The sequence below is a fragment of the Eutrigla gurnardus genome (assembly GCF_963514095.1).
Source record: "Eutrigla gurnardus genome assembly, chromosome: 3".
Lineage (NCBI taxonomy): Eukaryota > Metazoa > Chordata > Actinopteri > Perciformes > Triglidae > Eutrigla > Eutrigla gurnardus.
In genome coordinates this window covers 13411672-13428674 of record NC_139917.1, presented here as the reverse complement: position 1 = coordinate 13428674, position 17003 = coordinate 13411672, and the positions used below count along the sequence as shown (strand labels likewise).

General features: G+C 46.3%; 1 long non-coding RNA gene and 1 pseudogene across 2 annotated transcripts in view; one reads left to right on the top strand and one right to left on the bottom strand.

Annotated features, from left to right (window-relative positions):
• The window catches only part of LOC311010616, an 87780-nt gene that overhangs the window by 20893 nt on the left and 49884 nt on the right, over nt 1–17003 (top strand). The gene's annotated exons all lie outside the window — the stretch shown is intronic.
• On the bottom strand, nt 7871–9909 carry LOC311010821 (annotated as a pseudogene). The gene is made up of 4 exons: nt 9789–9909; nt 9032–9389; nt 8401–8738; nt 7871–8215 (listed from the first exon to the last, which is right to left on the bottom strand). The product of its transcript is annotated as an uncharacterized misc_RNA (transcript).

Sequence of the window (17003 nt, the reverse complement as noted above, 5' to 3'; positions counted from 1 at the left end):
GTAAAGCTGTATCGGCTAGTAATCTTTGTATTGGTGTGACACTGTGGTGGATTTTGCTGTGAGTGTGTCTGCAGTGATTGCATGGTGACGGGCTAACTGGAAACAGGTGTGCTGGATAGGTCGGCAACCAGCTTAATTACCCACACACACTCTCTCCTTCAGCCTCCCTCTGATCTTCCCTGTGACAGGTGGCGTGTGGCGTAGGCTGGAGTCACTTTGGACGCTGGGTCAGGTTGGAACCTCAAGGGCTGAACAGAAGCGCTTTACAGCCACGAAGTGGAGTGCAGCAGTCTGCAGCAGTTGTAAGCAGCACAGCACATAGCGCCAGCAATGATGATACAGCCTTGACACCGAACCAGTTCACCAACTGACCAGCAGATCCAGCCAGCCTGCCAGCCTGTGTGAGTGAAGCCCGGCCACTCACCAGGCCACACGGAGCCACGCTCTCAGCCACCTCCTCCAGACTCTTTTAATTACTTCCCCCATAGACTTGATTAGTTTTATATATTTCTATAAATAAAAAGGACTCCTTTAAACCGTACCTTTTTGTCTTGTGTTGCCTTGTCCACTTTCACTGGTTGGTCAAAGAACACTTTACAACTGGCGTTGTCGGCAGGATTGACCAAAAAAGAAACCAGTGGTGGGCAAGGCCAACATGACAGATCAAAGTGAGCCTCAACCTGGTCCTAGTCGAGAAAACCAAGCTCCTAGTGCAATGTCCAGACCGGTTGGTATGGTTCCTATGTTTAATCTGATGACATCTAAATTTAAAGGAAGAGATTCAGACATTGGTTTAGGAGAGTGGAAGAGTAATCTGAAAACTACCTTCGCTTTACAAGGAGTCCCAAACGATTTTAGAGCTAAATTAACGCTATGTTGTCTGGAGGGAAAAGCTAAGAGAGAGATTTTGATTTTACCTCCAGAGAAGCGCAACACAGCTGAGCTGATTTTTGGGGAATTAGATAAGCTGTATGGGGATAGAGCCACTGCCTCAGTCCTGCGCTCTCAGTTTTTTAATGCCCGCCAAGAGCCACATGAGGACATTAGTTCTTTTGCATTGAGACTGCAGGAAGACTTTCTTAGGCTCAAGAAAAAAGACTCAAGGGGCATCAGAGATGACGATGTGTTGCTCCGAGATCATTTGATTGAGGGGCTGAGAGACTCTGCGACGAGGGGGGAGTTCAGAGCCAAGATTCTATTGGATGATAGTCTGACGTTTCAGACCATCAAGGCAGAGCTCTCCTTAAAGGAACAAGCATATGGGGAAACATTTGAACAAGCACACTGCCTTGCCATGAGGGGACACAACCAAGTTAATACTCCTCATGTAAAGGATTTGGAACAAATCAAGACACAATTAAGGGATGAAATGAACACACAAATGTCAAATAAATTTAATGAACTGTCCCAGTCTTTAATTCAAGAGATCCGGTCAGAGCTGCACCAGAGGGCACCACGGGGTGCAGAGTGGAGCCAGCCTGCCCCTCGAAGTGGACCACCGAGGAGGAACCAACCCCGGTTAGGTTCAGCAAACCGGTATGATGGTCAGGGTAATCCCATTTGCAACCTTTGTTCTCAACCTGGACATATAGCACGCTCATGCACAAACAGACAAAGGTCAGCATCGTTAAACTAGAATACACCACTGTGGCGGCCCAGACAGTGGGGTGTTCAGAAGTGAATGGGCCTCTACATGAAGACACACACAAATTAATTGGAGATGTCCCTAAAGTTAACCTGTTGCTTGGTGATGTCCCTGTTAATTGCATCCTTGATACAGGGTCAAATGTGTCGTTGATGAAGAACAGTTTTTTCTTGGAACATTTTGCAGAAAAAGGTGAACGGCTTAAGGAGGCTGACAGCTGGCTGACCTTAGAAGCTGCTAATGGACTGGACATTCCTTATTTAGGTTATGTGTTGTTACCTGTTAAAGTTGGAGAAGTCGAAGTTCCTGAGGGTGGGTTTCTGGTTGTTAAAGATCACTGCCTAACTGATACAGAAGGGGTGGTGGGCATGAACATTATTAGAAGTTGTTGGAGAAACATGGACAACAAGCCCTTGCACTGTCTTTCTGGCAGTCGGTGCCAACAACAGGCGTGGGCTATGGCCTTTAAAATCTGTTCCACACAGGCACAGTTTGTGGCTCCAGATGGCTCCATTGGGCACGTGCGCACCATCAATCGCCGTCCTGTGAGAGTTCCAGCTCAGAGTGAGGTGCTGCTGTGGGGCCGGACCAAGGCGGGACCAGGTGGAAAAGACTACCAGTGCCTCGTGGAACCTGAGGAGGTGGGTGGACTTTTTGTAGCTCGATCCCTGTCAACAGTTCAAAGGGGGAGAGTTCTAATTAAAATCAAAAATCCAAATGACTCCCCAATGTATCTTTATAGACATCAGAAACTAGCTAAGACGTGTGAGGTTGATCCAGCCGATATCACACCAGAGCATAGTGTGAGTATGGTCCGGGTCAGCACCAATGCTGTTAAAGTAAGCCTGGAGAAAAGTAAACATACTGAAAAGAGTTCATTGCCTGATGTAGCTGACCTTGGTTTATCTGCAGAGGAGAGAGAAAAAATGCAGACCCTGCTGCACAAACATCGAGCAGTTTTTGCCACACATGATGAAGATTATGGCAGGACAAGCACCGTCCAGCATGTGATTCCCACTGGTGATGCTCCGCCTGTGAGGGAACGCTACAGGCAGATTCCACCAAAAATGTATCAGGAAGTGAAAACCCTGCTTCAAGGTATGTTGGATTCTAAAATCATTACACCCAGTGCTAGTCCTTGGGCTGCCCCCATCGTATTAGTGCGCAAAAAAGATGGAACACCACGATTCTGTGTGGATTATCGGAAGCTCAATGCAGCAACCCACAAAGATGCTTACCCACTCCCTCGAATTGAGGAGTCATTGGCCAGCTTGAACAAAGCAAAGTATTTTTCCACATTAGACCTGGCGAGTGGATATTGGCAGGTTGAGGTTGCCCCCGCCGACAGGGAAAAGACTGCCTTTGTTACTCCCATGGGGCTATATGAATTTACCCGAATGCCTTTTGGGTTGTCAAATGCGCCTGCCACATTCCAAAGGTTAATGCACACCTGTTTAGGAGACCACAACCTACAGTCTTTGTTGATTTACCTTGATGATGTCATAATATATTCTCCTGACTTTGATTCACACCTAAAACATTTGGATGTCATTTTGGACAAACTGAAAAAAACATGGCTTAAAATTAAAGTCTGACAAGTGCCACCTGTTGAAAAAAGAAGTGCAGTACTTGGGACATCGTGTGTCAGCAGAGGGGATCTCCCCAGACCCCGAGAAGGTGAAGTGTGTTCAAGAATGGCCGACCCCCAAGACAGTGAAACAACTACAGTCTTTTTTGGGACTGGCCGGCTATTATCGCAGGTTTGTGAAAGACTTTGCTAAAATAGCCAAACCATTAAACGAACTCTTAAGAGGAATCAGTCCAAAACACTCAAGAGCCTCAGGTCATCAACTAATTGCTAACTGGGACTCAACTTGTCAGGATGCTTTTGACACACTAAAGAAGACCCTAACCTCTGCACCAATACTGGCTTATGCTGATTTTGACCTTCCTTTTGTCGTGTATACAGACGCCAGCAGCCGAGGCCTGGGAGCTGTACTGAGTCAGGTGCAGGATGGAAAAGGGAGGGTAATTGCATTTGCCAGCCGGGCCTTAAGCCCCACAGAGAAAAACGACAAAAATTACAGCTCCTTTAAGCTGGAATTTTTGGCTTTGACCTGGGCAGTAACCCAGAAATTTGCAGAATACTTGCACTGTGCTCCATTTGTTATATATACGGACAATAATCCTCTGGTGCACTTAAACTCGGCTAAACTTGGGAGCTTGGAGCAGAGATGGGCAGCGCGCCTGGCGAGCTTTCAGTTTGAAATAAAATATAAACCAGGACGTACTAATCAAAGTGCAGATGCTCTGTCTCGTTTTCCCCCAGAAGCCCCCACATCAGACTCTGAGGAGAGAAAAGAGGGGCTGGAGATACCAGCTTTCACCCATATTGGAGCCAGGACTGTGAAAGCACTGTGCATCGGTGCAGGAAAGAACATTACAAAGCCGAGCCTTCAAAGTGCTACACCGGGGATACCCTTGTTTCCGGAAAGGACACCTGACCAGTGGAGGAGTCTTCAAAATGCGGACCCCACTTTGGTCAGAGTAATCAAGTATGTACAAAGGGGCTTTCTGCCCAATAAAGGAGAGCGACAACGAGAGACCAAGCCAGTCCAGCAGATCCTGCGTCACTGGCCCCGGCTTTCCCTGGTGGATGGAGTGCTGTGTCGGACACGACAGGACCCAAAGGAAGTTGACCCCATAACCCAACATGTGGTTCCTGAAGGGGAGCGACATTATATCTGGCAGTTGTATCATGAGCAGGCTGGACACTGGGGCCCTGAAAAGACTGTCTCTCTGATTCAGAGGAGGTTTTTTTGGCCACAATTGGCCAAGGAGGTAACAGATCGGTGCGCACGATGCCAGCAGTGTGTTTTGCGTAAGGCTCCTAACTCTAGGCCTGCGCCTCTGACCCCTATTTTGACCTCTGCTCCCTTGGAATTATTGTCTGTAGATTTTGTCCATAGGTCACCCAGAAGAAGCATACCACAATGTGCTGGTTATGGTAGATCACTTCACCAAGTACGCCTGGGCAGTAGCGACCAGAGACCAAACAGCAACAACAACAGCTAAGGTACTGTGGAATAAAGTAATCCAGCCTTTTGGTGCACCTAAACGTCTGTTGTCTGACCAAGGCCCTAATTTTGAATCGCATCTCATGAAAGAACTCTGTAACTTGCATAAAGTGGCCAAAAGCCACACTACGCCTTACCACCCAGCAGGAAATGGCGCTTGTGAACGCTTTAATAGGACCCTCCTAGGACTGCTGGGGACCCTGGGGGAGGACAAGAGGAACTGGCATGAACATCTCCCGGAAGTGTTACAGGTATACAACAACACAGTGCACAGCTCTACTGGCTATCCCCCACACTACTTAATGTTTGGGAGGCAGGGATTTCTCCCACAGGACCGCCTCCTAGGACTCTCAGAGAATGTGGGCTGCTCATCAGCAGAGGATTGGGTCAAATGTCACCAACGGAGGCTGCAGCTCGCATTTGAAAGGGCCGTACAACACAGAGACTCTGAGATGGCCAGACAAAAGACCTACTACGACCAGAAGGCGGATGGCTCACCACTGACCACAGGCCAACAGGTACTTTTACAGGACATGAGAGCCAAGGGCCGGGGTAAACTGGCCAATAAGTGGGAGCAACAACCGTACATGGTGATTAAGCAGCCAGACCCCGAACTTCCAGTGTATGTCATCAGACAAGTGGGGAGAAATGTTGAAAAAGTTGTGCATCGTAACCTCTTGAGACCCCTGTCAGCACCACTACAGCCTGGGATGCAAGGCCCCGGTCAGGTGTCAGATGGCCCGAATCATCGAGTGATCCAGCCCATAAGCCCCCAGCCACAGACCTCAAACAGGGGTCCCGTCGGGCCCCCATGGGTTGGGTTCTGGGTTCCTACAGATGCTGAGGCAAGACCAGCGTCCAGGACTCCAGAGCCCAGACGATCCACCAGAGCGACCAGAGGCATGCCCCCACAGCGCTACCAGGACCGTTAGAGCCAGTGTGCCGTGGCACAGTGGTCATTGGGACAATGACCGTTTCAGCAGGGAGGGGTGTAACAGGGTAAAGCTGTATCGGCTAGTAATCTTTGTATTGGTGTGACACTGTGGTGGATTTTGCTGTGAGTGTGTCTGCAGTGATTGCATGGTGACGGGCTAACTGGAAACAGGTGTGCTGGATAGGTCGGCAACCAGCTTAATTACCCACACACACTCTCTCCTTCAGCCTCCCTCTGATCTTCCCTGTGACAGGTGGCGTGTGGCGTAGGCTGGAGTCACTTTGGACGCTGGGTCAGGTTGGAACCTCAAGGGCTGAACAGAAGCGCTTTACAGCCACGAAGTGGAGTGCAGCAGTCTGCAGCAGTTGTAAGCAGCACAGCACATAGCGCCAGCAATGATGATACAGCCTTGACACCGAACCAGTTCACCAACTGACCAGCAGATCCAGCCAGCCTGCCAGCCTGTGTGAGTGAAGCCCGGCCACTCACCAGGCCACACGGAGCCACGCTCTCAGCCACCTCCTCCAGACTCTTTTAATTACTTCCCCCATAGACTTGATTAGTTTTATATATTTCTATAAATAAAAAGGACTCCTTTAAACCGTACCTTTTTGTCTTGTGTTGCCTTGTCCACTTTCACTGGTTGGTCAAACAAAGAACACTTTAAAATCGATTTAACCAAGTTTAGCAGAGTTCATTTAGTCCAAATCTTCATATGATTAAGCGTGAGTGGCAGTCACACCTAAAACAAGTCATACCCATTTTCATTCAATAAGTGCTGGAATGAAACTTATAGCAATAAACGTATTTTGAGATTAATCCTTGAACTTGTGGTCCATTTGTGTAGAAAGAAAGCAACAAAAAAAAAAGAACAGAAGAGTGTCGACCCTTGCCTTTGTGTTTGAGTCATACCCTCTGATGGTACTAATTCACAACCAAATGTTTTTACATTTGTTAATCATTTTATAAACATTATCTGTTCATTCAGTTTTCAGTACTTTTCCTCCTTGTGTCACCAGAGAGTCTATGCCATCGTTCACCGTTCTCTCTGCATTTTTTGCAGTCTCGCCCGGCTTTTCCAACGTGTTTTTGTTGCTGAGTTTCCGTCGGCCCACTTCAGTTACCGCAGATCCAGCAGCGGCCCCGATGGCTCCACCAATCACACCCCACAAAAACACACCGAGTACCAGACCCAGTAATGCGCCCGCTATGACGGCCTTGGGCACCTGTTTAGCAGTAGTCCCAATTTTCTCCCACAATGAGCTGTCCGCCACCATTTTGGCCCCTGCTTTGGCCCCAGAGCCCACCTTCCCCCACACCGGACTCTCCGCCACCTTCTTTGCACCGGCACCAATTCCAGCTCCAACTCGCGCAGCTCCGGTTTTGGCCCCGGATCCTACCTTTCCCCACATAGGACTCTGTGCCAAATTCTTTTTCCCGGCTCCGATCCTAGCTCCGACACGCATGGACCTGTCTGCCACCAGAATGGCCCCCGATTTGGCCCCTGAACCAACTTTTCCCCACACTGGACTAGCCGCTACAGACTTTGCTCCAGATCCCACCCATGTAGAACCATCCACCACCACCTTGGGGACTCTATCTCCTACTAGTTTGGACGCATGTCCAGCACTCGCTCCCACCTTATCTCCAACTACTTTGGACATATGTCCAGCACTCTCTCCCACCTTGCCCCATACAGAACTATCAGCCACCATCTTGTGGACATTTTGTGCTCTGCTGCCGACGTTCTCCCACACCGGACTACCTTTCACCTTCTTCGCTCTCTCACCGACCCACACAGAGCTGTCGGCCAACAGTTTGGGTAACATCTTTGCACCATACTCCATTTTCTCCATCACGGATTGGAGAAGTGAAGGCGACATGGTGGAGCGTGTAATAGGAGGAAGGCTCTCAATTTTCATTGTTCTTAAACTCATCTCCACCTCATCCCTCGTTTTCTCAATCTCATCCTCCCTCACTTCCTCTTCTCCCTCGGCCACAGGCTGCATGTAGGGATAAAGTAACCGTCGTTCAGAGCTAAGCTCCAGTTCTCCCCTCTTTCTCTCCCTTGCTATCTCTACCTGCCTCTGCCTCACTCTGTCCTCCGCCTCCTGAAAAGCAGGATGAGAATAGCACCTTCCTTCACCATCTGCTCCACCTTCTCCAGCAGCTCCGCCACATTCCTCCTGTCCCTCACGCCTCCTCCCGTCTCCATCACATGGAACCTGTCCCGCATTTCTCCACAAGCTTTAGCAAATCCCCCCGCTGACCAGCGATGTACGCCTCCACGCTCTCGTTCCCTGCCTTCCCGCTCTCCCTCAGTTTATCTGCGTACGTAAAGAGGAGCAGGGTGTGTTTTCAGACCACCTCTGGGCCAAAAACAGCCTTGAGGGCCCCGAGAGCCTGCAGCTCGGTCTTTGCAGGCTGGTCTAGGGGGACGCACATGAGGAAGGCGTGCGGACCAGGACTGGACAACGCAACACATGAGGAGATCTGAGTTCGCACCTTGTCTGGGGTTTGTTCTGAATTGAACCAGTCTGGGGTATCCACCACTGCCACCTGCAGGTGAGAGAGGAGAGATGCAGCAATATGAAGAGTTGATTCATGGAAAACCAGCAATATTTAATTGTTTTATGACACAAAACAAGAAGAGTGTAAAAGATTAGATATGGTAGAGGAGGGACATGGGATGGCACATGGATGGGATGAGTGAAAAGAACTGAAAACATCAGGTAAACACTTACCGGTTTTCCTTCAACCACTGCTTTCTTTTTCTCACACTCCTGAGTGATCGCTCTGAGACTGTACGGCCGTGACTCAAACTCCTCCCACCCCAGTATGTTGTTGCCAGCCGCACTCTTGCCTGCTCCAGATCGCCCGAGCAGCACCAGGCGTAGCTCCGGAGAGGACGAAGATGAGGGCGATGAGGCGAATGAGGAAGGAGAGTAGGATGAGGGGAATGAGGTGGGAGAGGAGGAGAGGGTTGGTGTGGAGGGGGAAGAGGAAAAGACGGGCGTACGAGGAAGGGAGGTGGGAGACGCCTCCGGGGATCTCTCTTCAAAGCTGTTCATTCTGTGGTGAACTGAAAAACAATCACCGGAGAGTTAGAGTTTAATGTGGAAAATTGCAATGATTTATTTTGTGTTTTTAATAATATCCTAACATATTAGCAGTGCACTTTTAAGGGGCAATATGAGACAGTGGGAGCCTGCGACTCACAAGTTGTGACCACTTTCGGAGTTGATTTAACCTCAGACATTTGAGTATAGCTCCATCTACAGAGGGAATACAGCAAATATGAGTGCTGTGGGTTTCATTTTTACACATGGCATTGTGATGTAGAATAACAGGGATAAAAAAAATGAATACATTCACCTGCATTTAGTCTTAAACTGGGCGTCCTGTCCACCTGCCCGTCGTGATGCAGCTCTGGCTGTTGCTCTGGTGCTGGAGTTGAATGAAGCCCGTTAGATCTTTGGCTCACACCCACACTTCCCTCCACCTCAGCCCTCTCCTCTCTCCTCCTCCTCTCCGAGGCGCTGCTGTACTCCACCCTCCTCTGCGTTTCAGTGTTTAGGACGTGCGTTGCAGCGACCGTCTCTCTTCTCTCTTCCTTTTGAGCTCTGTAACTTTCCATAAGTTCTCGCTTTCTGTCGCTCACCCGTTTCTCCAGCTCTCGCTCCTGGGCTGATTTCATATAGTAAACCCCATTTTTCGTCACCATATTGTCCACCTGTTACATAAAAAGATAAACAATACATTTAGGAGATGCCCCCATACTCACATTCCCTATTATAGTGGCACGTAGTCCCCACTACGGCTGTGTGATTGTAGAAGTGTGAAACAGGGCGTTGATGGGAAATCATGCATGCTCATCCACCTTCTCTGACAAATAAAACAAAGAGCTCTACCACGTCCAGTATGCAATAAAACAGAATTTCACTTTGTGGATTTAAAAAAGTTCTAGACAGAAATCTACAAATGTTTTTAACTATACACCAACACTGATTCAACTGCGAGATGAGAACCATAATCGGTGTGCGATCAGTGAAACCAATCACAACACGGGCTGCGAAACGCCTGCAAACTCTACTCTTGACGCCGTAAATTGTTCTCAACGCCAACGTCTCACCTTCTCCAGCAGCTCACGGACCTGCTCCCTGCCCTGACGCTGACGATTACTGATGACATGGTACCTCCCACCACAGCGCTCAATGATCTGCCTCAGGCCGGGGTGTTCTTGCTGCAGGTATTCCTGAAGAAAACAATTTAGATTTGACAGGGGTTACCACTTTCTCCTGCTGTTATTTAAAATAATTAAAAAAAAAACCACAAGACTTTAAACATACTAAAACTAAGAGTGCTTGAAATGTAGATCATAACACACCACAGAGTGTATAACTCTTATACCTGCACTGTTTTTCTCATCAAGTAGTCCCCCCCGGGTGATCGGTGTGGTGGATGGCACCCTTGTTCCAATCCACAATCCCTCCCTGGTGGATCCATGCTGGATCGGTAGGAAGCACTACGCCCATCTCCTCCGCGGTGAACGCCGGTGCCCGCTTGGTTCGCTTGTTGCTGCTTTCTTCCATTCTCACATGTGTGTGCCTATATCCACGGGGGTATATATGCACTAATGGGCTTGATTACTACTTGGATACAACTGTTGGTACAAACACACACACACACACACACACACACACACACACACACACACACACACACACACACACACAATACATGCATAGCCTAATTGCACCTGTGTGGGGGGACCACGGGGCGCTGTGTGTGACTTATGCGCTGATAAAGAGGTGGGTGATCGATTTACCTGGCATCCATTGATTCAGTTTCAGCACCACCGCGGTGGACAGCTCCCACTAAGAGCTTCTTAAGAAGATCTTTGGCTTGATCTTAAGGTTCTCCTAAGAAGGCAGTTAAGAACGCGTCTGGGAAACAGCCGTATCTTAGCGCTCCTTCTTAGCCGAACCCTTCTTAAGAGCCTTCTTAAGTCCTTAAGAACGATCGAATCTGGGAAACGCGGCCATTATATGTAGCAGCAGTGAGTACCCCTATGGAGTCAGAATGGTACGGTCTTTTTTTCATAACCACATTTTGCGATGATTTGATGAACAGTGAATGAGACTCCTCCGAATCCAATCAACGACTATTCGGGATCACCTCTAGTGTTAACAAAAGTCAAAACTAACGGAACAGCCTACCCAGCACCCCTCAAAACAAACCAGTATATGGTTATTGTCCCCAGCACTTTTCAAAATAAACTGACGCCCCACTTCTGCAGCCGTCTTGTCTGTGGATTTCACTGAACAAAATGTCATGCAGAGATTATTATTTTATCTTTTTTAACTTTAGTTTCTTTGGGATTTTTGTGCGTATTATGGAGCCGTTTTGGTCCGTGTTTGTAAGTCTTTCTGGATAAAATGTTCTAAAGTTGCAACAGTGTGTGATTGAAATCCACCACGGTCTGCTTCCCGTTCAAGGCATCTCCTCCTTCGGATGCCGAGACTTTGTGTTTATTAATTAAGCTTTCACTGACTGTATCACATCTGTGCACATGTTTTAAAAAATAAAAGGAACAGGAGCAGGACCCACGCACTTTTGACTACACTGTGGCGCCGTCAAAATACAGGAGATTAAGTTGATATCTCAGTCTATCCTGCTTCTGGGCCGGATTAGTCGGTCTAATACACTGTCGTAATTACTGGGAGTCGTAACACCGGGCATACTTAGGTCGGGGAAATGGGAGGTCGGACTAATGGACAAAAAAATATAGAAATGTATGGTCGGAGAAATGGGAAGTCGGAGAAATGGGAAGTCGGACAGACGCCATGCGCCCCAGACAGACAACCTGCAAAACTAAAATGCACCAGCAGTAATGCAGTCATCAGTAGCTTGAGATGAATACATTTGTTACAGTTTTTCATAATTGTTAATAACTTAAAACCTTCCAACCTTTCATCTAAACTGTAAACACAAAACCCAGTTTTCAAACTACATTCACAAAACCTCTGATTCTTCTGGATAAATCAAACCATCACATACTGACTGTAATTGTGTTTAACTTCTGCAGCCTGTGGTCAGCATAATGCATCAGAAGTAAACGTTTTGTACAAAGTCCATCCAGACAGGTTTATCCAGACACAAAACAGTTTTTTTGTTTTCCGGTTGGTGGCGGTGATGCACCACAACGTTGTTTGCCAACCGCTAAAAAAGACCAAACGAAGAAGAAACCGCGACGCACCCGGATGTTCTCTTTTCAACAATGGCGCCTTTTTTCAGTAGAAGAGTTCCTTCGTGGTGTTGAGAAAGTGTCTGTTAGCTTCACCAGTACTGATCCATCAGAGTCTCTGTGTGTCTGGATAAACCTGTCTGGATGGACTTTGTACTCTTCACCTTTTATTCTGAATATTTTAACTCTGAATCATCTCCCGGGAGCCTACGAAGCTAAGCTAGCTAGCTTAGCATGCTAGCTGGAAACAGATTTTGACGGAGTTTGTGTGGAGTCAAAACGTCTCTCTCGTCGCGGGAAAATGAGTAAAGTCCAAGTGACGAGAGCTTTGGTGGAGCAGCGACTAAGTGCGGCTGCTGAAGAGATATTTGGGCTGTTTGAAAGAACGGTAGCAGAATACGAGGAGGAACTTTCTCGTTCTAAAGAGGAGAACGAGCGACAGCGGAAGCTACTTGACGCTGTTTTCCTGCCTGAAGTCCGGTTACACAGAGCAGGTTGGTGCTTACTTTTTATACGTTAGGTATGGCAGTGTTCTAATCTGAGTTGCGTTAACGTGTGACATGAGGTAACATGCAACACGCATAGGACCAAAACGTTTACTTCTGATGCATTATGCTGACCACAGGCTGCAGAAGTTAAACACAATTACAGTCAGTATGTGATGGTTTGATTTATCCAGAAGAATCAGAGGTTTTGTGAATGTAGTTTGAAAACTGGGTTTTGTGTTTACAGTTTAGATGAAAGGTTTTAAGTTATTAACAATTATGAAAAACTGTAACAAATGTATTCATCTCAAGCTACTGATGACTGCATTACTGCTGGTGCATTTTAGTTTTGCAGGTTGTCTGTCTGCCTGTTTTGTTTCAGAAAAAAAACAGTGTACTGGTGACTGATTGTTCTGCTGTTTGAAACGTCTCTATATTCTGTATGTATTTATTGTTTTCCTGCAGACGTCCAGCAGCTGTTGGTGACTAAAGACGAGGTTCCTTTTGAGCAGCAGGATTGGAGCCCCAGTCTGGACCAGGAGGACCCACACCCCCCACACATTAAAGAAGAACAGGAAGAACTCTGGACCAGTCAGCAAGGAGAGAAGCATCGAGGCCTGGAGGAGGTTGGTATCAAGTTCTCGTTGACTCTTGTCCCTGTTAAGAGTGAAGAAGATGACGATGAAGAGAAACCTCAGCCCTCAGGGCTGGTTTCAGCTGCAGCCAGAGACTCGACTGAACAGATGGAAACAGAAGCTGTTGAAGAGGACTGTGGGGGACCAGAACCAGCCAGGAACTCAGATACACATTTACAAACAGATACTGATGACAAGACTGGAGACTGTTCTGAACCTGAGACTGATGACAATACTGGAGGCTCTTCTGAACTTCAGACTGATGACAGTGCTGATTGGCAGGAGACCAGAGAACTTCGGTCAGGTTTAAAGGCTTTGAAAAATTATCCTGACAGTGATTTTAGATGTAGAACTGATAAGAAACCATTTAACTGCTCTCAGTGTTGGAAAACATTTAGAATCAGTGGAAATCTAAAGAAACACATGAGAACTCATACAGGAGAAAAACCTTTCAGCTGCCCAGTGTGTGGTAAAGGTTTCACTGTAAATGGAAATCTGAAGACACACATGATAACTCATACAGGAGAAAAACCTTTCAGCTGCTCAGTGTGTGGTAAATGTTTCACTGACAATGGTACTCTGAAGAAACACATGAGAACTCATACAGGAGAAAAACCTTTCAGTTGTTCCGTGTGTGGTAAAGGTTTCACTGTAAATGAAAATCTGAAGAGACACATGAGAACTCATACAGGAGAAAAACCTTTCAGCTGCTCAGTGTGTGGTAAAGGTTTCACTTTAAATGGACAGCTGAAGGATCACATGAGAACTCATACAGGAGGAAAACATTTCAGTCGTTCCGTGTGTGGTAAAGGTTTCATTAAAATGTATGATTTAAGGGGACACATGAGAACTCATACAGGAGAAAAACCTTTCAGCTGCTCAGTGTGTGGTAAAGGTTTCACTTTAAATGGACAGCTGAAGGATCACATGAGAACTCATACAGGAGGAAAACATTTCAGTTGTTCCGTGTGTGGTAAAGGTTTCCTTAAAATGTATGATTTAAGGGGACACATGAGAACTCATACAGGAGAAAAACCTTTCAGCTGCTCAGTGTGTGGTAAACGTTTCACTGTAAATGGAAATCTGAAGACACACATGAGAACTCATACAGGAGAAAAACCTTTCAGCTGCTCAGTGTGTGGTAAATGTTTCACTGTAAATGGACATCTGAAGGGACACATGAGAACTCATACAGGAGAAAAACCTTTCAGCTGCTCAGTGTGTGGTAAACGTTTCACTGTAAATGGAAATCTGAAGACACACATGAGAACTCATACAGGAGAAAAACCTTTCAGCTGTTCAGTGTGTGGTAAATGTTTCACTGTAAATGGACATCTGAAGGGACACATGAGAACTCATACAGGAGAAAAACTTTCAGTTACATAAGAGTCTGGCAGCTGACGGTTAATCAACTATAGCAATGAAGTGAAGTTTGCACTGTGCTATCTAGATTTGCATGAGGAGAAGATGGAAGTGACAGGTTTCACTCAATAACATTTTATTCATTGTGTCATATCACAACAGAAGTTATCTCTGGACACTTAACACACAGCAGGACACACGTTTTCATGACATATTTTGGATGATTTGTTTGATTTCTTAAATATATTCTACTTCTGATGTTTGTATTTGTGCTAAAATATGATCACATAATTTTTGTATATTAGAAATGCTAACTTATGCTTTTTGGACCTCTGTGAACACGGTCCTGTCAAGATCTTGTAAGTGTACATCAGCATTGATACAAATAAAGTGGATGAACGCCAGGTCTGTGTCTGCCCCATCATTACAGCGCAACTTATTCTTTAATGTTGTTTTGGGGGGTCAAGAAGCGAAGCTGCGAGACCCCCTATTAGTGATTCTATGTTTTCTTATTATTACTCCTCTGCCATTGAAGTCTATGGCAGCCCATAGAACGCCTTGGTAAAAAGTGCTGAAATTTGGCTGAAAGTTTCGGACCACTGTACTGACCACTCACACTCATTTACGGACCTCTAAACCCAGCCGTCTAGCGCCACCAACGGGTCAAAATTTGGCCGAAAATTGAACCGCTTGGTCAAAAGTTATGAAATTCAGCACACAGATTCGGGACTGTTCCATGATCACTCTCACCAATTAACAGAACTCTATGCCCAACACTCTTGCCCCACCAATGGGTGAAAGTTGGACATGCATTCCTGATGTGGACCATGACTCGTGCGTCTGATTTTCACTAAAGAGGTAGGGTTGTGATCCTTGGATCAACCCAAGTTCAACGATACATGGTCCGTCACTTTCGGCCTTATTGGACCTCCGATATATTGGATTTATCTCAGAAAGCTTTAAAAACCTTCACGGGTCACAAAGTTCGTTCAATTTGCTCGAAACTTGACACAGATGATTTTAAGACCAATCCGCACAAAAGTTATTTCAAAGATTTTTCAAATTCATGTTTATTCTCCTGTGAGAGGCAATTGAAAATGACGGCGAGGCTGCCAAACAGGAAATGAGCTGACGTCTCACCGATGCTTTGACTCAACGTAACCAAACTTGGTACCTGGAGTCAAGACACTGTCCCAGTCACTCACACCAATTTACAGGCCTCTTCATTGAATGCTGTAGCGCCACCACTAGTTCAATGTTTGACATGCATTTATGCTTGTAAATCCTTTGAAATGCATGCTGCTTACTTTGCTTACAACTCTGTGCTGCATAACGTTGCAATCACTCATCAATTTGTGTGCCACTGCATTGAACGCTCTAGCGCCACCATCAGTTCAATATTGGACATGCGTATTTGCTCTTAAGTTCATTAACGTGCGTACAGGTTACAATGCTTACAGCTCTTTGCTGCATACCTTTCCAATCACTCAAATCATTTTTGTGCGTCTGCATTGAAAGCTCTAGCGCCACCATCAGTTAAAACAGGAAGTGAATCCATATCTCAGCAACACTTTCATGTATGGAAACCAAACTTGGGACATGGACTCGGGACCCCATCCGGAGGATGCTCAACAGATTTAGTGATTTTTGACCACTAGTTACCTGTTAATGTTTGTTAATGCTTATCTAATGCTCAATTAATGCTATGATGTGACCATCATTGTGAAACATTACCCAACAAAAACATAGTATATTCTCAAAACCACACTATTGATTCATGATTAAGAATGTATGCAGGTGTGCAATAATAATCCAAATTTTTCTGTATCAACACCAAACTTGCTACATAGACTCAAGATAGCCAGAAGTTTCAGCCCAGCAGCGTTGCACACATGCATCACCTCTTCTGATACACGATGTTGTAATATTACATTCTGAAAGGAATACTTCACCCATTTGAATTAAGCTTTGTGTCGTTAGAAACCCGGTAGTATTTTTGAATGGTCATGCATAATTTCCTCATTTTCCCCAGAGATGGGAGATCTCCGCATTTCTATTCTGAAAAAGAGCATCCGATTACTCAAATATCCTCATTTTGCGTTATCGGAGGCTGCTTGGTTAGAGGGAGTAAGACTACAACACCAGTTCCTCATGTTTTCAATCTGCCTATAGGGGGCTGGACCCACTGAGACTACAGACCTGTAACAGACCAGAGATGGGACCTCACTTAAGACTCGGGTTGTGAGCGGAACTGAACCGGTCGTTTTAGAATAACCAGCCTTACCACCTGGTAAGCTGGCCAACGGACAGCCAGCCCGGTAAGTTCGCCACCGACCATTCTAATTTGTTTCATCAATCATCTGCATTATTAAAATGGTTATACATCCTGTAGACAAAGTAAGAACCCAGGATATGAAGAAAGGGAGGTCAAGGGATAACACTGGTTTACTTGGAGTTTAGGGAGTCAGATGAGGAAGTTAAAACAAAGAGCAGATGAGCAGGGACAGGCAGACGGTCAATCTTTTTTTTTTCCTACAGGGTATCGATTCCAGGAAGCAAGGTTGTGTTGCCATGGAGCTGGGACCAGCTCTTGCACCAAGAAAGGGAGGGTGGTGATG